The following is a 23116-nucleotide window of genomic DNA, read 5'->3' as shown; positions in this document are numbered from 1 at the left end:
TCTGGGGATCACCAAAAGATTTTTGTTGGTCGATCGAAGGACCCTACCAGAGGTATAAGGTGTTAGCAAGGATTTGAGATCTTCTGATCCACCGGCATACAAGGCACGGTGAGTAAGACAAAGAACCTTGAACTCTATCCTGGCCTGCATGGGGAGCCAGTGAAGATCCCTCCTAAAGGGGGTTGCTGATGAAAGTCTAGGGGCATCAGCGACAAACCGAGCAGCTACATTTTGTACCACATGCAGGCGTTGTACCTGCTGTTTATTGATACCCAAGTACAGCGCGTTGCAATAATCTAACCTAGAGGAGATTAGTGCTACTGTAGCAGTCTTCCGGGCCTCTGGGGAAAGATAGTGCACCAACTTCCTCAGGGTTCTAAGGGCTCCACAACAGGTGGAGATCGTCCTGCTGACCTGTTTGTCGAAACAGAGTTTGTTGTCACAAATGACACCTAGATTTCGGGCGGACTGAGAGGGTTTAGGGCAAACCCCAAGGGCAGGAGGCCATCAGTCTATTGACCATATCTCTTCCTTGCCTCCGAAGATCAGCACCTCTGTTTTTTCCCCATTTAATTTGAGGAAATTCCTCACCATCCAGCCAGCAACTGCTTCCATGCAGTTTCTGAAATTCCGGGCTGTGATGTCGGCAGAGTGTGAAAGGGAGACCATGATCTGGGTATCATCGGCATAGGATAAGACTTCCAGCCCAAAAGATCTTACGAGTCTGGCAAGCGGTGTTACATAAATGTTGAAGAGTGTAGGGCTCAGGGATGACCCCTGAGGGACCCCACACTGCACCGGTTTTACTGGCGAGAGAAAGTCGCCCAGCTTGACCCTTTGTACACAGTCGTCCTAAAAAGATTTCAATAGGCTGAGCGCCGGGCCGTTCACTCCTATCTCCTTGAGACGTTTAACTAAGATGGAGGGAGATAGGGTGTCAAATGCGGCTGTGAGGTCGAGCAGGACCAGAAGGGTAGTCTGGCCACTGTCGACCTTAGCACGGATGTTATTGGTGACAACTGTGAGAGCGGACTCGGTGCTATGGGCCCTGCGGAAACCGTGTTGGGAGAGGTCAAGAAGGCAGGCGTTCTCCAGGAAGGCACTCAAATGGATGTTAAGATAGGCTTCTAACATTTTTGCAGGGGCAGGAAGAAAGGAGATAGGCCGATAGTTTTTTAAGATACCGGGGTCCAATGAGGCTTTTTTAAGAAGAGGCTTAACTATGGCCATTTTCCAGGACGTGGGAAAGGCACCTTCCAGAATTGAGAGATTGATTACTTCAAGGAAAGCAGGAAGAAGAACATCTCTGCATTCCTTAAAAATCTTAAGGGGGCAAGGGTCCAGGGGAGAGCCTGACTTCAGCTTATCTAGGTGCAGATTGAGTTGTTCTAGCGTAAGCTGAGGGAAGTTGTTGAGTGTCATAAGATACTTCGGCGGGATCTTCTTCCGCGAAAAGTGGAACAGAGGTAGCCGGGGGTTCTGACTCCTGATTAAGAGCTTCTAGACTAGAATAGATATTGGTTATCTTTACATGAAAGAAAGTGGATATCTGGTTGCAGAGCTCCTGAGACTCCACAGTAAGGTCTGGAGATTGCAGGGCTGACAGGGAGTCAATGATTTTGAACAACTCCCTGGTGGAGCTAAGGGAAGTGGTCATCTTAGAGAAGTGTTGTTTCTTTTCCACTTGCACCGCAGATTTGTATTCTTTAAGTAGGATCTTATGTTTTTGCTTTTCTTCAGGATCTAAATGAAGTCTCCAAGCTCTCTCCTGTCTTCTACATCCCTGCCTAAGGGACCTAAGGGTGTCAGAGAACCAGGGCGCCGAAGGGCGTTTTCTGGCAGAGTAGTGTGGCTTGATAGGGGCCAGTTTATCTACTGCCTTCAGGATAGAGTTGTGCAAGTCAAGCGCAGCACTATTTGTGTTCCTTATAGGTAGCGGGCCGTGGTTGGACAGCAGAGGGGCTAGTGTGTCACAGTTTATTCCTTTAAAATTTCTTTTAAGATCCCACTTACTGGGGTTTGCATGGGCTAGGATGGAATTAGAATATATAAAATCAAAGGGAATGGCCATATGATCTGACCAGGAGAGTGGGAGGGGAGTCCCTGTCTGCACCCTAGGGTCGTTGGTAAAGACCCCATCCAGGGTGTGTCCGGCTGTGTGGGTGCAGCCATCCACTCTCTGGCTCAGGCCGTATGAGGCAAGTAGGTCCAGCAGGAGGGTAGTGTCAGTAGAATTGTCCTTCTCGAAATGGAAATTAAAATCCCCCAAGATGGTAACGTTAGGTCTGTCTAGGTAGGGCTCCAGAACCTTAATAAGGTTTTGACAGAATTCTGACCTGGGACCGGGAGGCCTGTAGATCAGGATCCCGGAGAAGGTAGTAGAGGGTGAGGGGTTCAGGGCGAAGAAAAGGGCCTGATAGGGATCACTGGGGGAGGATAAGTGCTCAGTTTTGCATCTGACTTCGGTTCTGTGTAAAATCCCAATTCCACCCCCCCCCCCTTCGCTTCTCTCTGTCCATTCTGGACAAAGAGTAGCCCTCCGGAATGGCATTCAAAAGGTCTGGTCCGGAATGGTCGGTAGCCCAGGTCTCCGTAATGAACACACAAAGAAGTTTTCTCTCGGAGACAAAATCCCTAAAGGCAAAGTTGTTTTTGATGAGTGATCTAACATTAATCAGAAACCCGTTCTCTGTAGTCGACCGAGAGGGTATACAATTGACAGGCCTAGAATGTTTATTGCGAGGGGCCAGATTTCCAATGCACTGACATGCAAAGGCTTCCAGAACCCGCTCAGGGGTGAGAGTATGATGGCAAGGCATGGGCGGGGGTTTAGCAGATATCAATGACTGTAGGGAGTATGGAAAACTACCTACCCGATGGCCAGAGACTTGATCAGCCTGCCCGGCCGCCGGTGCCTCCTTGGCGCTGACGGGCGCAGATGGGCAGGACTCTGGCATGACTCCGGCGTGAGTCCGGTGCGTCCGCTGGTCGCGTCCACTGCGCAGAGGGAGGCCGTCCCCTTTTATAGGCAGCTAGAGCGCGTCAAAGCGCTTAAACATCCCCATCTTCTGGATATAGTGTCTGCTAAATGCCACTCAATGCCGGCTGACTCTTGGGAAATGCTTGAACTAAATCTAACCATGCCAGACTTAGTGGAGGGCCCAATATCTATGGATGCTCGATCTCTACCTGTAAATGGATACAGAATCCCCTTCAAGGTAAATTTCTGCCTCAAGAATACCAGTTCCCTAGAGAGTGCCCTATTCGATACGGATTGACTCATAACACCACCATCTCATCCCAAAACTGCGCATACTCTAGTAAATGCCATTTGCCCTTTCTCCTCTGAACTAAACCATAGGTCATCCATTTTTCTAAATAACCATGGAAAAATGAAGGATGCCTTGGTTATCCCAGATTATTCACATTTGTCCCATCAATGTACCTTAGGAGAACAGATCGCACGAAATTCCCACAAAGCGCCACCTATTTTAATCTCTTGGAATGCTGCGGGTCTATGGGCAACATTGGAGGATGTAGACTGGGGATTGTATATTAATCATCCTAATAAGTGCTATTTCAGAAAACTTGAACTACATCTCATATTTATAGGCAGGGTTTCAACTCATATTGCATTATTGCCAATCCCTCAGATGTGGGAAGGCCCATGGATGGGATCACCACCTGGACAAACGTTTCACTAGGTTGTACTTCCGTCCCGGCTGTCGGGTTCAGACTGAGTAAAAATACTGTGTGACGAGGACGCGAGCCGGCAGCGGTACTGGAGCTGCGGCGTCTGGTTTCTGGATATTTGCCGTGTACACACGAATGGTGCCTTAAAATATAAGGACAACAAACAGAACGTGAACACATTTTTCCCACTCAAAACTGACCCTTTTTTGGCAAAGTGGCTAGCTGTGGATTTTTCAGTCTGTAGCTCACCTGTCACCTTGAGAAACCTATCAAACTTGCACACTTTTGAAAACTAGACTTCTGTTGGAATTCAGGGTGGGGTGACATGCAAGGTTTTTATAACTAGAATCCGTGAACCTCAAACTTTGTCTAAAAAACAAATTTTCCTCAATTTTCTGTGACGGAAAGTTCTTGAATCTGTGGGAAGCCACAACTTTCCATACACCCAGCATCCCCGTAAGTGCCCCGATAAAAAAATAGCATCTCACTTGTGCAAGCAGGCCTTATGGTCATGACAGGAAACAGCCCGAAGTGCAGCATGGATACATCACATGTTTCTACTTAAAACTGACTCTTTGTTTGCAATGTGGGTACCTGGGGTTTTTGGGTCCTAGCCTAGCTGGCACATTGGGAAAACTAGCAAACCTGCAAATTTTTCAAAGGCAATCAGGGGAGTATAGTGATGCGTGATTTGTTTGGCACTCACTAGTTAATTTTAACCAGACGCCCTTGCAAACTTCAAACTCTGGTAAAAAAAAACACATTTTCCTCATATTTCTGTGACAGAAAGTTCTGGAATCTGCAGTAAGCCACATATTTGTCACCTCCCTGAGTTCCCACTTCCCCCGATAAGAATGGTATTCCACTTGTGTGGACAAGTGCTTGCAACAGAAAGGGATCAAACTAAAGTCAATGGGAGACTGTACGAGTTTCCAGCTTATTAGTTTTATTGGCATAAGGGTGGTAACACTGGGTACTAGGATTTTTGTGGATTCCTGTGGATTCTGGGAGTTTCTGTTTCATTCCATTTGGAGAGGGGGGTGGCCAATGCCAAATCTTCTACCCCCCCGACCAGGCTTTGCCATCAATTTGCTCCTGAGGGGGACAGAAAATTCACTACACGCCGGGGAATTCAATATTTTGCCAAAACAAACATTTGCAATGCAATAGGACTCACATTTACGTGAGACCTATTGTATTGCAAACAATAGTCATCACCGACAATGGGACGGAGGGCGAGGGATGCACGGACAACAGGAGTGAGGGGGAGAAGACACGGACAATGGGAATGTAGCCAGGGGGAGGTGGGCAGAAGGCACAGACAATGGGAGTGTGGGCGGGGGAGGCACGGACAAAAGGAGGGGGGCGGGGGAGGAACGGACAACGGGAGTGGGGGTAGAAGGCATGGACTACAGGAGTGCAGGCGGGGGAGGGGGTAAGAAGGCACAGACAACAGGAGCGAGGGGAAGTAGAGAAGGCAGTAGGAGAACCTCATTAAAGAAAATAGTGCTCACAGTCTAAATAACACGTACTGTGTAACAGTCAGTAAAGGAGCCAGTAGCCATGGGAGGTTCCAAATGATGACATGGCTGTAATAAGGAGGAACTAACAAGCCTATAAATGAATCCGAAGACAGCATTTACGAAGGACAAAGACACAAGCCAATGAAAAATACAGGCAGGTAGTGGGTGTGGTTTCCCTCACGTACTAATCGACAGCAGATCTTCACCAGAGCAGCACTTGCGCGCTGACTCTAGGCTCAACCTAAAAAAGGAGGGTGTGGCCTACCCTGGCATCAAGCCCCACCCTTGCCCCAGAAGGGGCAATAGTGTGTTTCTTGCCCCCAGTGGTAGAAAGCTCACCTGACACCAGGGAGTTTGCCTTTGGGGAAAATGAAATTTGTGCAGGTGTTGCACTCTGGCATGGGCTACACACCCACCCCAAATGTGACAAACCAGAGTACAACACCCACAGCACTTTGTTTTGCCCCAAAGGAAAAATCACTGGTGTCAGGTGGACTTTCTATCTCACCTGGGGGGGGGTACAGATTTGGGGCAGCCTCCCCAATTGGGACAAGCCTCCTATCTGCCTGCAGTGGGGCAGAAAGACAGTATTGTCCCTTCTGGGTTGTGGGTATAGCTCAATGCCAGCCAGGGTAGGCAGCACCCTCCTTTTGTTTGTTTTGGCTCAGTTTTGAAATGCCGGGTGTTAAGGGGGCTTTCTGCCCCTTGGGGCAGATTGGGGATGAATACCCCTATCCGGCCCACTGGGGCAGAAAGTCTATTTGGCCATGGGGTTGGGAAAAGCAATGGCCCATGCCTTGGGGACTGCTCCCTCCCCCCAAAATACTGTATAATTGCAGTCGCTGGTGTCTATTGGACTTTAAGCCACCCACAGAGGGAGCAAATAGAGGTTATTGTCCCAGATCGCCCGCAGAGGCACCCTGTTGGGGTGGGGCATGGCCAAGCCCATGCCTATGATGGGCAGTCCCCACAAACATGTTCATTTTTCCCCGGTGTCTGGTGGGCTTTCTGCCCTCCCGGGGGGTAGATTGGGGATAACCACCCCTATCCGCCCACTGGGGGGGTGGGGTTGAAAGACTGTTGACACATTTTTTGGGGGGGAGGTGGGGGCATGGCTATGCTCATGGTGGACATCCCCTATCCCTTTGTTTATTTTTATATGCACTGGGTGTCTAGTGGACTTTCAGTCTCCTTGTTGGGTAAGGAAGATTGGGGTTAATCACCTCCTACCACTCCCCCTGGTCGGGTAAAATGACGGAGTTATTTTTGGGGTGGGGGCATTTCTATGTCCATGGTGGGCAGCCCCCACCCCTCTGTCTTTTGTATATACCCATTCCCTGCGTGCTGGCCCCCATGTTACTCAACCTATTTATGGCGGACTTAACTCTGGCACTTAATAACTGCAATTAACATGCACCCAGATTATCAACTGCTGGCACAAGATGAGGTCATCAAACCCCAACACATTAAACCATCTCCTGTGGCAAGATATTCAAATGAGGGAGAATTTGCCCGCAAGTCTATACCTTCAGGAGCCACTGACAAATACAGGCCTTTCGCCCATATGGGACACACACTGCCACCATGCATCGTTCAAGAAAACGGTGTGGAAGGCGTGGAGGACAAAGCGACTTTTTCTGTCAGAGCGCACGCTTGGATGACTCTGAATTCATATAAGATCCTAGCGTCAACAATATTTAGACTTGGGATATTCAAAAGTACTGAAACAAAAATTCCTAAAGCTCCGTCTGGGAGTGTTACCAACTACGCAGCAGCTCCCTCCCTAGAAAAGGGTGCAGATCTTCACACTATGCACCCTGTTCAAATATGGCCAGGGTGACATCATACATACTATCTGCACTTGTACAGAGATGCTTCAAGAAAGGAGGCTGCTGCTAAAAACTCCCTTTAACCAAAGAGAAATTCGGACAAGGAGACAAGCAGTTTTGGCATGTCTTGACCCCGCATTGCCACAATTGAACACCAGACTAGTCAGATTCCTTGAAGTGGTTCGGGCAAAAATGCCATACTGACTCTTAATCTGTATGGTATTGGAACATTGGGGAAAAATATTTTACTAAGGGGATGACTAATTGTCACAGCTGACCGCATTTTTCTAATAGGCTGCAACGGCATGTCCAAATCTGTATTTTAAAACGTAATGATACAGAAGCGTTTTAGATCTCCAACATTATGACACTTATGATGGAGCACAAATATTTTAAATATGGTTTTATTTTGTATGTATTGCATTGGTTTTAAGTAACTCTGCAAATAAATAAATTTGATTTGGTGCATTCCCTGGTGTCTAGTGGGCTTTCAGTCCCCCTGGGGGGGGGGGAGGTGGGCAGATTGGGAGTAATGACCCCATACCTTTTCACAGCAGGGAGAAAAACTATTTGGGGTGGGGGCATGGCCATGTCCCTGGTGAGCAGCTCCCTACCCTATTTGTATTTATTTTATTTTCCCTGGCATCTACTGGTCTTTCCACCCTTCCCCCCAGAGGTACATATTGGTGGTAATCAACCCCCATACCCCCGGAGGGCACAAAGACTTAAATATTTGATGGGGTGGGGAGCACAAGCCCCTTCTTAAGGGGTCGCTTCACCAATTCCCTGGTGTCTAGTAGGTTGATCCCTGTTTGGGAATCACTCTCCTGTGGCAATCCCCAAGCAGGGATCGACTGGGCATGGATACCACTGGAATGGGGAGGTTCACCCCTTTCCAATGATATCTCTCCCAAGACAATCAGTGTTTCAGGGGTTGAGGTGTGACCCCTAATTACTGATGCATTCAAAGTGAAAAAAGCCTTTCAGCTAATTTTACTTTCACTTTTAAATGTAATGATGTCAGCGTGCCCTGCACGCTGATCCTATTAGAAACCCAAAAAAGCCCAGGTTACTTGGGAAGCTCTTCCTGAGAAAAAATCTGGAAAAAGGAAATCCTCTGTTGCTAAGCAACAAGTGTGTCCTTTATAGCCCTCCCTAATGTCATTTATCAGTCTTCTTTTCTATGTTATTATAATGCTCTTTGACTGGTGCATTAAAATACATTGTTTACTATTTATTTACATATCCTTAAGCTATGGTGGTGTGTACCTTTGATCAGATTTGCTGGTTAGTGTGTAGGTGGGTAGGTGTTTATTATAAGGATTTTGCTATTGATTCTAAGTAGTATACTCCTTTGTTTTTCATAATAGTCTAACTCTACATTGTAGCATGTTCTACATTCTACTGATTTGTTTACTTATTTTGGGTTTAATTTGGTATACTGATTGCTCGACTTTTAGCTGTTGGTAGTTTTGCTCTTTTTGTAGGGCTTGTATGAATTTGTAGAGTAGGTTGGGTTGTTCATTGTGTGATTAGAAAGGCACTGTATCACCTTTCTACTGAGTTGTTGGTTTTGGCTTCTTCAGCCACAGTGCTGCTGTATACATTCCCACCAAGGTATTTGGAATTTGGGTTGGCATCTGTCACCAGAAGAGTCTGCCAACCCAACTTTCTTCAAAGTAGTCCATTGGAGGGATTGGTTTATGTCATTATTTTGGTATGATGGGCTTCCTGTAAGTATGTTATAGAGTTTAGATACATCTGTTACAGGGACATAGGTTAGTGCCATTAGTTTAGTTTTTTTAAAGGCAAACTGGCTGTTTGTTGCATATTCTACACTTAGTGCAGATTGTTGGAGATGTATCCAAATGCTATGATTAAAGTAGCAGTAACAGCCTTGAATGGCTGTTTGTGGGTACAATTTAAGTATTGTTTGTATCGTGGCTTGTTCAAAGACGATTATTATTTTATGTGGAGTTGTTCCTTTTAATTTCAATGTGGCTTAGTAGTTCGTAGTAAGTTCTACTTTGTTTATGAAGTAGCAAGGCATACATCAGGAGTTTGTTATCATGTGGCCCATGGGGAAATTGTTGTTTTTAACTAACTTAGCATGAGCACGTTGCAGCTTGCCTGCTGCTCTGCACACATTACTACACGTCTTTATTTGCTGCAATAATTTCAATAGATACTTTCACAAGAGAACTCATCGCTGTGTTCGCTCTCTGCATGTTCCTGGGATTTTGACTGAACATTATGTGCGAGGTCTAACAACAATGCCCCTTGTTATTTTGTTCTGGCCAGACCTTAGACAAAGCATACCAATGCAGCTGTTGTTTGGACAGCGTACTTGGGTTTTTAGTGGGGTACATGAATAGGTGACACACACTTGGAGAGGGACCTTTCCAGGGAGAAGAGAGAGAATGCACCTGTGATGTAGATCTACCAACTATAGGCTAAGGTATGGGCAGTGGCGGCTAGTATTAAGGAGCGGAGGGGGCGTTGCCCTACCAGTATTGTGGAAAAGGGAGAGAATGATGAACACCATTTCGCAGCTTTCAAAGAAATGCTGACTGCTTGGTGCTCCCCTGTGAAACAATTTAAAATATCTTTTGGTGTGCAAAGTCTTCCTGTGCATGTGCTAGCTGGGCGAGACGCTGGGCGAGGACTATTCCTCACCCTCAAGGCACAAGCGAGGAGGCGGGTAACATCAGCCTTGTTGGAGTGGCCGCATAAAGCAGCAGTGCATGGATTTAAAATGGGGCGCTTAGGAAATGGCCCAGGACGGGGTCAGTAAATCTTCATTCACAATAATGGGAATGGGCAGGGCTGGCGTACAGTGCAGGGGGTGGTAACAATTGCGGCACTAATTTCGAAGTTTTGCCTCTGTAAATTAAGCTTCCTAATTGGGTAAGGCAAGCGTGGGGATGTGGACTATGCATGAGCTTGGCAGCTCCTGGACACTACACGTATCAGTTGTTGGAAAAAGAAAGGCGCCTGCAACCGTGATATCAAACGAGCGCACACCAGGTTTGTTTTTCTAGTTACTGAGACCTGAATCTGGGCTTGGGGTCTGCCATTAATGATTACAAATGTGCTGAGTGTTTCCTGCTTGATATATTCTACGTGTACTTATAAATCACAGTCGTGCCCGCATTGCGCAGTGACACACACCACTGTCCAGGCCTCAGTACGTCATCTCACTACCAGAGCCTAGCAGCAGGAAGCTGCCCGTGCTTCTCTTCAAATCTACAAAGTAAATCTCACTTTTACATCGGCTTTCAGTGCCTGGCCCTAAAGCCGATGTAAAAGAGAGATTTAATGTGCAGGGTTGAAGAGAAGCTACTGCCTAGAAGATTACCGAGGCCGGGACAGTGGTGTGTGTCACTGCACAACTGAACCCTGTACATGGCCAGGCGTGGACACAAATCACACAGGGAAACCTCCCCTCCCTAGTACAAGTGGCAGTGAAGAGGGCTCATGTTCCGCTCACCACCTCCTTAATACAGTGCCTTCCACTCACCGTCTCCTCTGGAGGGCATGTTCAGAGAGTGAAGTAAATACAAAGATAAGCATTTATTATTTCAGTCACTCACTACTAGTTTTATGTGCAGACAATGTAATAACTTCATTTAAAAATGTTTTCTTTACGTACATGGCTATTTAATTCGAACAGTACTGCATGTGAATGACCATGACTGAGTAAGATTAGGTTTCTCACACCACAGAGTTATCCACTTTGACATTATAATATTTACGCAGCTGTGTTTGGCTGGCCATATCTATATTATCGTTAACAAATGTGCATTGTTAGAAGTGTACGTTTGTTTGAATGCAAATTGATTGGAGCCAATGAACATTAGTTTGTATTGCACTGCACGGGTCTTGGCATGGTAATGAAGTATGCTTATCGTCAGCTTTGACTGTTGAATAGTATCTGAACATGCGGTTGTGAGGGCTTCATGATTTAGTTAGTATTGCTTTTTTTCAATACGCACCGAATAGGACTGAACTATTCACAAAGCAGGGCCTCATTTAAACTTCGCAAGCAGCGGCATAATTTTCCGCACTTGCGAATCCTACAAGGTACACCTAACATTCTTTGAGTAATCAAAGATAAAATCTGACTTGAGTTCTTCCTCAAAGTGCAGATGCTCGGAACTGTTTCCATACTGTAAACAAACAATACTGTCAATAGTAAGGTGCACTTATCTACTGAGATATCTAACTAACCCATATTATAAAAATATATACATAATTTTATAAAAACTCATTTGAATGGACGTTGATATGCTGTTAAAACTTATAAACCACTCATGTTTGCCAACTTTGGTAAGCTGTACAGCCACCAGTCACACCCCATGCTCTGTTCATGACCACAAAACATCTGAAATAATCTATGACAACAGTGGACAGATTGCACATCATATCAACACTGACATCAAAAATGCCATTACTGCTTTTATTTCCAATGTATGGAATGAGTGCTACCTTCACCAAACAGAAGCCCTTACGAAAACTAAATAGAGAAGAACTGTTGTTGCAGCTGCACTCACTAGTAATATATATCATAAGACATATATTATTGGTTAGGCTGCCTGCAATACACTGTTAACATACGCCATCATGGAGGAAACATATACAAACAATGTATTATTTTCACTGTCAATTTTTTTTTAAATAAATAGGCAGTCATTTGCTGTTCCATGAATAATTTTGATGTGGTATATGATATTATCAGTGAGGTCATGTCTGATGTCACATGTGGGGTTGGTATGTGGTATATGATATTATCAGTGAGGTCATGTTTGATGTACATGTGGGGTTGGTATGTGGTATGTGATATTATCAGTGAGGTCATGTCTGATGTCACATGTAGGGTTGGTATGTGGTATATGATATTATCAGTGAGGTAATGTCTGATGTCACATGAGGGGTTGGTATGTGGTATATGATATTATCAGTGAGTTGATGTCTGATGTCACATGTTGGGTTGGTATGTGGTATATGATATTATTAGTAAGGTCATGTTTGATGTACATGTGGGGTTGGTACATGATATTATCAGTGAGGTAATGTCTGATGTCACATGTGGGGTTGGTATGTGGTATATGATATTATCAGTGAAGTCATCTCTGATGTCACATATACATTATCTCAAAGCCTGTTACGCAGTTCTGTGGTTATACTGAATAAGTTGCTACCTACGTAATTATCATATGAAATCTCTTTATTGATGTCATAACCACACTTTCACAATTGCTTTATCAACCTTCTTGCTTTCTAAAATTTGCTTGAAAATGCACTGTTTGTGCACTATTTTTTCAAAAAGTTCTCGGGGGAGAACCCCCCCGGCCGTCCTTGTCATGGTCAGGCTCGCTCACTACGCTTGCTCGCCACATGACTGTCATCCCAAACATTTACGCCACACCACTTTCAAACATCACCAGCTGCCACTGGGTATGGGGTCTGCTGACAAAGCCCAGAGATCTTCTATTATATAATACTACTTCTTCCTTCTTAGCAAGGGGAGGGAGGTTAGGCACTATAGTCCTTTCTCCATTGTCTTTTTATGATAACATCTCACTTCATGACTTAGGAACCAGCTGCCATGCTGACTATATTTGTACTACGCATTTTCCTGCTTGTCGTGGCACTTATACTGCACGTTAGGGCACGTTAGTTAAAATAAATATTCTAAACTGGTTCGTGTCTCTGTCAGATCTTATTATGGACAAATACAAGAGAGTGGGCGAAAGGGTGTGTCTTGTTACCGCGATTCCTGAGAGATCTGGGAGTGTTTACTGGGTTGTCTAATCATTTGTTTCTCTGGAAGTGAGGAGAGCAAGTGAGACACTATAGCTAGTCGGTCCTGGGTTCATGGGTACTAAGGTGGTAGGAAGACCCAGTCCCTATACACCAAGGTCCGATACTCCTGCGCATAGTTCTGTATTAGTGCAGAATCCCTGCAACAATGTCACTATTTTGATATTCTTAATAAAATATTTACTGCAGCAAATATAATAATGTTTTGGTCATTATTTAGGTTATCATGTAGAAGGAAGAGTCCATCATTAATTGTGGTGGTTAAGGGTTCAGGAATTTTTTATGTCTTCGTACCTTCTAGGGGCAGCAGGAATATTGCTCTTGGCTTTCAAAGTTTGTGCAACTTAGCATTTTAAAGTGGGCGCAGCTGGTAGCTGTTCTGTGATATTTTCAGGTACTGTAGGGAGTATATCATTTAAAATTTTAGTAGTTGACTCTTGGGAATTAGTACTCACCTCTTTCAAATCTTGAAGTACTTAACTTCAATTTCAGTGACATCTGGATAGTGGTTGTGTTCTCTCATGTTAATAACAACATACTTTTTCATAGTAGCGCCCACACAATATGTATTAGAGCAGTATGTTGTACTTTTCAAATTAACATTCTCAGTGCTTTCATGGCTGTAATTGTAGCCCATGTGCGAAACCAATTGTTTGACTTTCTGTGAGGTGATATATTGTGCTCTTTCTGTCATTCTGTCTGAAAATAGTTTAATAATACAGTTAAATAATCCTTCTTTCAAACGCTGCAGTCGACACTCCTTACCTTTGTCTGGGGGGATAAAAAATCTCGTTGCAGATGAGATCTACTTGTGCAACCATATGAGCGGGGTGGCTTTGAAGCTCCTGATTTTCGCTTGTACTACATTTGTGCGCAAGCGCACTTTGCCCATTACTGGCATTTTCCGCAGTGCTTCCAGCCGCATGTTGCTATTGAGGCTGACGCGGTCCACCCCATTCAGGTACAGGCTATGGTTCTCTCGGGTGGCTCCGGTGGACCTAGGCGAGAAATTAACCCTCCACTGTGTACGTCTTGGGCTTGGAGGGCACTGGCTGCTAGAGCTCAGGTCCCCTATTTATATGCCCCTCTGTTGCCTATCGCATCGCACCCAGGAATCTCGGCCGCTCGGGAACCCGCTGCATTGAAGGAGCTTGCAGCTGCGAACATTACACGAAAGGGAGATCTATATACAGAGGGCAGATTAAAAACTATAGAAGAGGCCCAGAATAACGTCACCCGGTCCTTTATGTTCCGTTTTATGTATGTCAGGATTCGACAGGCTGTACTATCTTTGTACCCGAACTTTCCGGAGGAGCCGGTAACTCTCCGGGCGCTGCAGGCAATGCTGGCTGGGATGAGTCGAAAAGGTCTCATCGCGCGGCTCTATTATGCCTCCCAACGGGAGCAGGAGTTCGATGACCATCCGTCGCGTAGACGCTGGCAATCAGCGATGGACACTCCACTCAGGATGGACGTGTGGCCCGCATGCTGCCAACCCATGGGCTGACTCACAGCTAACTGCAACGTTAGGATTATACATTTCAAATTTTTGCACCAAGTATATTACTCACCACTACAGCTCTATAGGTATGGGCTAAGCGATTCGGCAAGGTGTGTGTGATGTGGAGCAGATGACGCTGATTTCTATCATTTTGGCTGGTCCTGTGGGAACATCTTTGCGTTTTGGGCGGAGGTGGCGTGAATCTTGTCGGATGTGGTGCTTGAGATGGTGCCCTGTACGCCTGTGGTGTGCCTTTTAGGTTATGTGAAGAAGCTGAAACCTGCTAATAGATGCCTAGTGGCAGTTTGTACCCTGATGGCTCAGAGAGTCGTGGCAAGGAGATGGGGCTCTAGGGCTGCCCCCACTATCAAACTGTGGCTCACGGATTTGGCGTACTGCAGAGAGACGCTACATACATACGAGGCGGAGTTACCCGAAGCCTCCCGCCCCAAAGACTTTTGGAGCCCTATTACAGCATACATGTTGGCACATCCTGATATGCTCTGAGAGGTGTGATTCCCAGCATGAACCCACTAAGGACACTGTTGTGATACTGACCTTGTATTGAAGGCTTTTCGCTCCTTCACTTAGACGCATGGTTAAATTACTGTCCTGATGTCGAAACTGGTGGTATTGATGGTGAAACGCAGCATCTGCTCCAAGAGACCTTATTCTGTTGACTGTACAGTTGCTTACTCATTTCTATTTTGCACCTGGCGGCTGAGTTTTCTGGGGGGGAGGTGGGAGGGTGGAGGGAAGTTGGGAGTGGCTATGGGTTTGTAGGTTTCTTATTGATCAGTCATCTGAGAGTATTGACACTGTCATGATATTATCCGGAGGTATACACACTGCTATTATCTGTGATATTTGTATTGTTGATTGCAATATGTACTGAATACTGCTTGCCTGTAACTTGTAAACTGACAAATAAACGTTAAAAAAAATTGTTGTTGATTACAATTGCAGTTCTATTTTTTCAGTTTTCTGTTGAAGGTGTTATCGTATGGATCAGGTTGTTTAGGGGGAAAGGCGTATTAGTTATATCTTAAACAATTTATTTGTGGCTTGTTTGTAGGGGTTGAGGGCTTTTAGTCATATTTTTTACATTTAAGGTTTAGCTGATATTTAGAAGTCAAATATTAGTAAATATACCCCCCCAGGTTCCTTGACTAGCTTGGGTCGAAGCCGGGAGTTGGTAGATGAAGAACAATTTCAGAGATCAAGCAGGATATTTACAGGGTATTTTTGTTTCAACCACGTTTTTTTAGGTAACACTTCCTGTAAACTTGCACAGACAAAACAATAGGATATTTCTGTCATCAATAAAGAAAAGTAATTATTTTCCTATGGATTTAAAGAAAGAAACAAATCCCCCTGACACATCTTTAAACAGTGTCCTAAATATCAATTGTAAAGAAAGCTTCCTTGCTGAAGCTTCTCAGTGTAAAACAGCAGGCTCAAGTAGCATTTTGTACAACATCAAAGCACAGTCAGAAATAAAATGCACACATTTTTATAAAGAGTTTATATTTCAAAAACATTTTATTGTTATCTTTAACTCTCAACGTTTTACATCTAACTTGGAAAATTCCCTAGGCAAATACGTAAGCTATCATTTTTTAATAAAACATTAAGGAAGTAAATTAAAGACATTTTTTTTTAGAGTTTTATATAGCGCAAACTTCGGGGATCAGAGCGCCTTACATAGCACCAGTTGCATTACATGAGGACACATTCATTTTTTGTTTGGCACGGGGAGATGAAGTGATTTGCCCAGAATCACAGGATGTTCAGTGTCATTTCCGAGACTCCTACCCAGTTCCCCAGATTCGAGGTCCACCGCCCTAGAGCCCTTAGGTAAACACCTCTCCTCTATTTGTTAAAAACATCTCCTCCTGTTAGTCTTGATAAGTTTTTCTTGGCTAAATTATCTTCATCAGATATGAAACTTAACTCCAAGGGTGCATGATGTATTTAACAATTAAGTATAACTTATTAACTTATTTTTATTAATTTTCCAAATAAAAGAAATGATACAAGCGGAGGTGATCAGATATATTCACAAAAATTAGATCATATATTTACAGTACCAATACAGTGAGCTTGAAAACAGACCGCTGTCCGTTTGCCAAAGTGGAGTCTTGCCACATGGCAGAGCTTGCTTCATTCTGGTTATTTTATTATAGAAAAAAAACTAAGGGTGTGCGAAACACGAGTGATTTTCATTTGCGTAGTTATGTAAAATTTCAGAAAAAGTACACATAGTTAGGCAAAATCCAACACTGACCTTTAAAACTATATTACAGCGTGAAAGGGCACATTTTGCACTAGAATAATCGCGTAGTAAACACAAGCGCCGCAAACAGCTGCCACTTCTGCTCTTTTACATTGTTCCCATGCGCTCGTCCAAAATTTTGCCACGAAAAGCGTGTAACTATGCGACCTGGAGTAATAGTGTAATTTTGGACATTTTGCATGACAAGCCTAACAGAAGTTTCGTAGAGGCCTAATAACGATCGCCACACAATCTCAGGAATACATGAAAAATATAAACTGGAACTCAGCTACCCCACTCAAACCACTCCCTCCTCCCCTACAGCACTGCACACCTCCAAGGACTTTGCAAGGGTGTCTGCATCCCACGGGGCCTTCTCTAATATTAAAGTTCTTTGACAACAGGCCAATTCGACATCAAGCAGACCTGAAGCCCAGATCCTGGATGGGATAACGTGTTTGCAGAGCAGTTGTATGATATTCTCAATCGCTATATACAACAGATTCTCTAATGCTAATATATGCCAAAAGTTGTGCATCCGGAGTCTCTCTGATGTAGATTCCTTTTTTGTTCCGGAGAAGCGTAATTAGCAGCTTCTGTGCTCCAAGCAGCTTATGCCTGTGTTATACCCCCCCATGTTCATGTCGCTCTCCAATGCAATAGAATCACTGTTAGGTCTGTGATTGTATCAATTTCAATAAGCACTTCCTTTCAATAAGTTTTAATCGCCTCGCATTCCCATCAGATATGAATTTAGGTGCCCTCATCTCCAGTAAGTGTCTGCTACTGTGGGGTATCTGATTTTAATCTACTTGCGGTCAGATACCATCTCATTAAGAGTTTAAATTCTGCTTCTTCGTGTTGGATGATCCTAAAATGCCAAATGCTCTCCCGTTCTGTATCACTTATAGATCTCCCTAACCCGACTTTCTAATGTTCATAGTAATTCCAGTTTCATTGGCGTGCCCTCTTTTAATACTCTGTACAGCTCTGAAACCAGGTTTGCAGGCTGCCCGGGGTCCACGAAGGGAACCCTCCTAAGAGGGCGGCCACCTTAGTGTCACATGAGGCAGCCGCCCAGTGTTGGTGACCCCCTAGGTGTGCCCGCGTCATTTCCGGCCAGGAAGGGGCTGTGGGGCGCAGTATAATAGCCTCCCCCGCCCACCTGGTCTCCTCTTTGTTCCCAATCCTGACTCAGTTGTGGTCGTGCTGACTGCTGCCGAGGTCGGAGGGGCAACGAGGTTAGTTGCCAACCCCCCGTTGGGTTCCCACCACGCGTGCCACGAGCGGGAGGGACCCCGTCCCACGTTTGTACCCAGGTTGTCCTCCGCCAGGTCCACTCCTGTTGGTACTGGTGGGCCCTGCGGGGAGTGGGACGGTGGTCAGGACGGGAGGGGTGTTTGTCCCGCAGGCAGCAGCAGAGCAGGCCTGCCCAGCTGTCGCCGAGGTCATTGACTAATTTGCGGCAGTTATTTCCTTTAACACACGGTCTCCCCACTCGCAGGTATTGGGGGCAGCGAGTGGCCCCGACCGATAGGGGCCCCATGAGGCATCAGTAGAGAAGGCCTAGCTGCAGGCGAGTAGGATCTCTCGGCGGGCTTGCCCAACAGCAGAGGGCAGCCGACCCTCGTCATCGGCGCCGATGGTTTCCCTGTGGGTCTAACCGGTGTGACATCTGTTTCTGGGTTAGGAATTCCTGTGCCTGGGGCACCGATGCATTGGGGAGGGGGGAACAGGGAGCCTCGTCGTTCCCCTCTCCTTCCAAGGGTTGACATCGAGCCTGCTGTGCTGAGGTAGCGACTGTGTACCTTCCTTTCTCCAACCCGAACGCTTTGGGAGTATCCCTTTCCTGCCGGGTCAGCGCGTGGGAACTGACGACGTGGTCGGAGCGGAGAAAGCAAGCTAGGCACTTGGGCGCTTCCCGCGCCGTGTCTTCGGCGAAGGGCTGGGGCCCATTCATGGAGGGGGATGGGCAGCGCAGCAACGCGTGGGTGGAGGTCATCCCCGTGCTGCCCGCGACAGACCTTGGCCCGCGGGGGCCTGCGGTGAGGCACGGAGGGTTGGCAGGGCCGCCTCAGATGGGGTCGCAGGGGCTCTTGCTATCTGGTCCCTGCCTTGCCCGGTGGCAGCTGATAGTGGTAGCGACCGGATGCTTAGCATACCTTGGGCTTTGCCCGGCGGGGCAAGGGTTATGTGTCATTTCGCCTGCGGGGCCATTTTGGAGTATGGGCTGGTCCCGGGCTCCTCTTGTGGGACCCCTTAGGAAGGAAATGTGTGTAAAGTTGGAGATCACGCAGAGATAGTTGTAAAGAAAAGTTTATTGAGAGAAGCACAGGAGCAAGGTAGGACACGGCCTACACAGGACTTCTTCCCCAGAAACTGTCCTAACCAGAAGCCAGGAAAAGAATCCTACAGCCATAAAGAACGTTGAAGGAAAACAATTCTAAATAATATTTAAAGGTACAACATGACAATGTGGCAGGCATAGGGTGAGGGACAAATGCTCCTTCTGCTGGGTCAGAAGTCCAGTTGCACGGCGGTTGCCATTGCACAGCAAAACCCGCTCGGCCAGTGGGGGCACAAACCAGCTCGTTCCTTGAAAACAGGGGTAACAGTTTACCACTAATGCAGCGGCAGCCAGGGGAATGCATTTCCCGCTTTGCCATGGGGGCGCAGCCAGTTGGTTCCGATGGTAACAAGGGTAATAGTTGACCTCACATGTATACCTACAGACTTGTCCCTGGAAATGGAAAGCTATCTGGGTCCGAGGTTATATCTTCAGTCTCATCGGAAATGTGTAGTTGGCATGACTAAGTACCTAGCTCGGTGACATTGCAGATCACCACTTAGTTGGAGTGGCGACAGCTTGTCCAGACCCGAACCCTGACTGTGCAGCAGGCGCCGAGTGGTAGAGAGCCACACAACTCAGGAACAATAGAGGGCAGCCGCACACCGCACCCCTATGGCAGCGCCCAGCTATTGATCCAATACTACTGCTCTGTGCAAGCCCTGTTGGAGTAGCGGGCAGCCTCGGCAGAAGCAGAACGGTTCGAAGAATGACTTTCAGCTGTGGTAGGTTTGGGAGTGAGTTCAGCCTTGTATTTGTAAGAGAATATGCCCTGGGTTGCAAGTTCTGCGGCAAAGATACATCGGGAACACACAAATAGGCTTTCTTGTGGCACAAGAGACAGGCATTGATGCGTAGGGAGGGATTGCCCTAGTCCGAGCTCCTGGACGTGCTGCGATACTGTTCAATTAAGGAGAGGAGCGCTTATTAGCTTTGTGTCTGTCTTGAAAACTTTCCTATCCAGTCACAGTTGCAGCCTCATAAACTCGAGCATAAAGTGGAAGTTCAAAGGACAGCATCTGGTCACATTCCACTGTCAGGTAAAGTTACTAGGCCACTGGTTATAACATTGGGTTCGGTAATAATAACTTAGAACTCTACCCCACCACAGAATTTTAGCCTGCGTCAGTGGACTTGTTTATAATGAGCATTAAATGCCCCTAGCAAACAATGACTCCCCTACCTCTGGGTAATGGATGCCCAGGAGAGGCATTGCATCTCCTCTCATGGAACCTGGCAGGGATTAAAACCCTATTACAAGATGGAATGCTCCCAAAGAAATGAGGAAAATATGAAATGATTGCATTAAAGGAGACCTGGTCAAGTGAAACTCTGCCAGTAGAAGGCTATACACATTATTTTGTTAAGGCTATAAAATCACAACGCTATAGGAGACCAAAAGGTGGGTTTGCAGTCTGTGTATCGGTAACCCTAAACATCACTTCTGAACAGCTTCTTTCTACGGATCCTGGCCTACAGATAAATACGTTCAGTAAGTGGAATAAACTCGCTGCAAATCCCATTTTGCTGTGTAATGTTTAGACTCATCCCAAACCGAAGAAAAAGCAAGCATTTTATGCCATGTTAATCTACAGAATAACAGATTTTAGGTTTACAAATCCTTTGTGGGAGATAATTGTGACAGGGGATTTCAATTCTAACTTAATCCACACCCCAGATGAAGATGAAAAACGAATGGCAGAGAATTCATACTGGAACGTGCAGCTACAGGTATTTCCCACACCAAAACATTGTGATGTAAAAAGACAAAAGCTAGTGACAGCCTTGGAATATCTAGGCATGAGAGTATTAAATGGAAGATTGCAAGATGATAAACCACCCTTAGTATACTTGCCATGGTGCAAAGTCCAGGTCAATCAAAGATTACACAATTTTACTCTTCCATTAACTCCATATCTAAAGCAATACTCAATTAAATATACCACAGTTAGTGACCACTCTTATCAGCTGCTTACACTGGGAATAATGCAACCACAAGGAGATGATGGATGGAGCGCTGAAACTTTTCAGACACTCACCCCAGTCAGAGATCTGGGTTGAATACATCATTGTTCTTTAGCTCACTTCACCACTCCAGTTCAGACCTAGCTATATGCAAATCAGTCTTGACCCTGTGCCTCATGGGAACAGTCCAGACCGAACTGCCAAGGAAGGTCTTCCAGGGACCAGCAACAAGCATCTTGGGACCGGTTTCAGGGTAACACTACTCATCAGCCAGGTTAGCTTGATTCCAGTGGCAAAGTGAGCAAGGGACCCACATCTGGGCAGACTCTGCCAACTTAGGGTGAACAATGCAACTACAAGGAGATTATTAACGGAACACTGACACTTTTCAGACACTCATCCCCAGTCACAGATGTGGGTTGAATTCATCATCATCCTTTAGCTCACTTTGCCACCCCAGTTCAAACCTAACCATATGCAAATCAGTCTTGACCCTGTGCCTGATGGGAACAGTCCAGAATGAACTGCCAAGCCAGATCTTACCTGGACTGGGCACAAGCATCTTGGGACTGGTTTCTGGGTACCACCCCTCATCAGCCTGGCTAGCTTGATTGCAACAGCAAAGTAGCAAGGGACTCATGTCTGGGCATACCCAGACAACTTATGGCAAACAATGCAACCACAAGGAGATGAAGAATGGAGCGCTGAAACATTTGAGACACTCACCCCCAGTCACTGAACTAGGTTCAATCCCTCAACATTCTTTAGCTCACTTCGCCACCCTAGTTCAGACCTAGCCATATGCAAATCAGTCTTGACCCTGTGCCTCATGGGAACAGTCCAAACCGAACTGGCAAGTCAGGACTTTCCAGGACCAGAAGCAAGCCTCCTGGGACCGGTTTCAGGGTATCACCCCTCATCAGCCAGGCTAGCTTGATTCCAGGGTCAAAGTGAGCAAGGGACCCATATCTGGGCAGACCCTGCCAATGTAGGGCAAACAATGCAACCACAAGGAGATGATGAACGGAGCGATGAAAATTTTAAGACACTCACCTCAGTCACAGATCTGGGTTGAATTCTTCATCATTCTTTAGCTCACTTCACCATTTATGATCATGCCCAAGTACTTGTATTCCAGTGATGTTAACAGTGGGATCATTCAGATGCCACTGGTCTGTTTTTTTTTTCTTTCTGCCCATATTCATTATCCTTGTTTTCTCAGGGTTGATGGTGAGGCCATTTTGCTTTGTGAAAGACCATAGTACATCTAGGGGCCACTGTAGCTCCACTTTGGTCCTGGATTATAGGTGAGCAACATCTGCATAAAGGAGGCAACAGGTTGGCTTGTCTCCCAGTTTTGGGACGTGTGCATTCACTTCAATGAGGGCTGTCAAGAGATCTGCTCAGAATTTATTGAAGGGCAGAGGATCAAGGACTAAGCCTTGTATAGGCCCTGTCGATGTCTGAATTTTCAGAGTCAAGGATGTACCATACTGTACTTTTATTTGAAGGCAGTTATTTGATTACAGGGTGACAATATTTTTCAATAAGTGGGGCAGAACATTTCTTGTTGCAAGCTTCTGCCACATATATGCTGCAAGCTTCTGCCATAATATATTGTGTGGAACTGATTCAAAAGCCACTTTGAAGTCCACGAAGAATAAATATAGCAAGGATTTAGTTCTGTATTCAAAAGGTTTTAATAAATTTTGAATAAATACAACAAAAACATACAACAAAAAAGAGCTCCAAAAAGTTACAAATAGACAGTAAAACAGTAAGCACACAAATAAATAGTATATATTATAAAATAGTTTCAAGTATAATTAATAAAGTACCTATAGTACTAAAATTATAACACTGTAATAAAATAAAAAGGAGACATATTCAAACATCTTTACATATACATTTATAGATCTACTAAAGTTAAGTAAATAACTTACCTATATAACGAGTAATAACTATAATAAAACTTACTTAATGATTTAAATTTAAATAATCATCAATTGGTTTCCAAAAACGATCATCATTTGTAAAATTATGAATGAGACCTGATAAAGTCAAATTAGCACCTTTCCTAGTAAAAATTATCCATGCCCTCCATGAATTAATTGACAATAATGCAGACTTTTTCTAATTATCAGCAATTAATTTTAAAGC

General features: G+C 45.3%; 1 protein-coding gene across 5 annotated transcripts in view; it reads right to left on the bottom strand.

The window, feature by feature from the left end:
* The window catches only part of CYSLTR1 (cysteinyl leukotriene receptor 1), a 676208-nt gene that overhangs the window by 158018 nt on the left and 495074 nt on the right, over window positions 1-23116 (bottom strand). The gene's annotated exons all lie outside the window — the stretch shown is intronic.

This window comes from Lissotriton helveticus, chromosome 4_1, assembly GCF_964261635.1.
Source record: "Lissotriton helveticus chromosome 4_1, aLisHel1.1, whole genome shotgun sequence".
NCBI classification, from domain to species: Eukaryota; Metazoa; Chordata; class Amphibia; order Caudata; family Salamandridae; genus Lissotriton; species Lissotriton helveticus.
The sequence above is the reverse complement of the archived record's forward strand: the minus strand, read 5'-3'. Positions and strand labels throughout refer to the sequence as shown.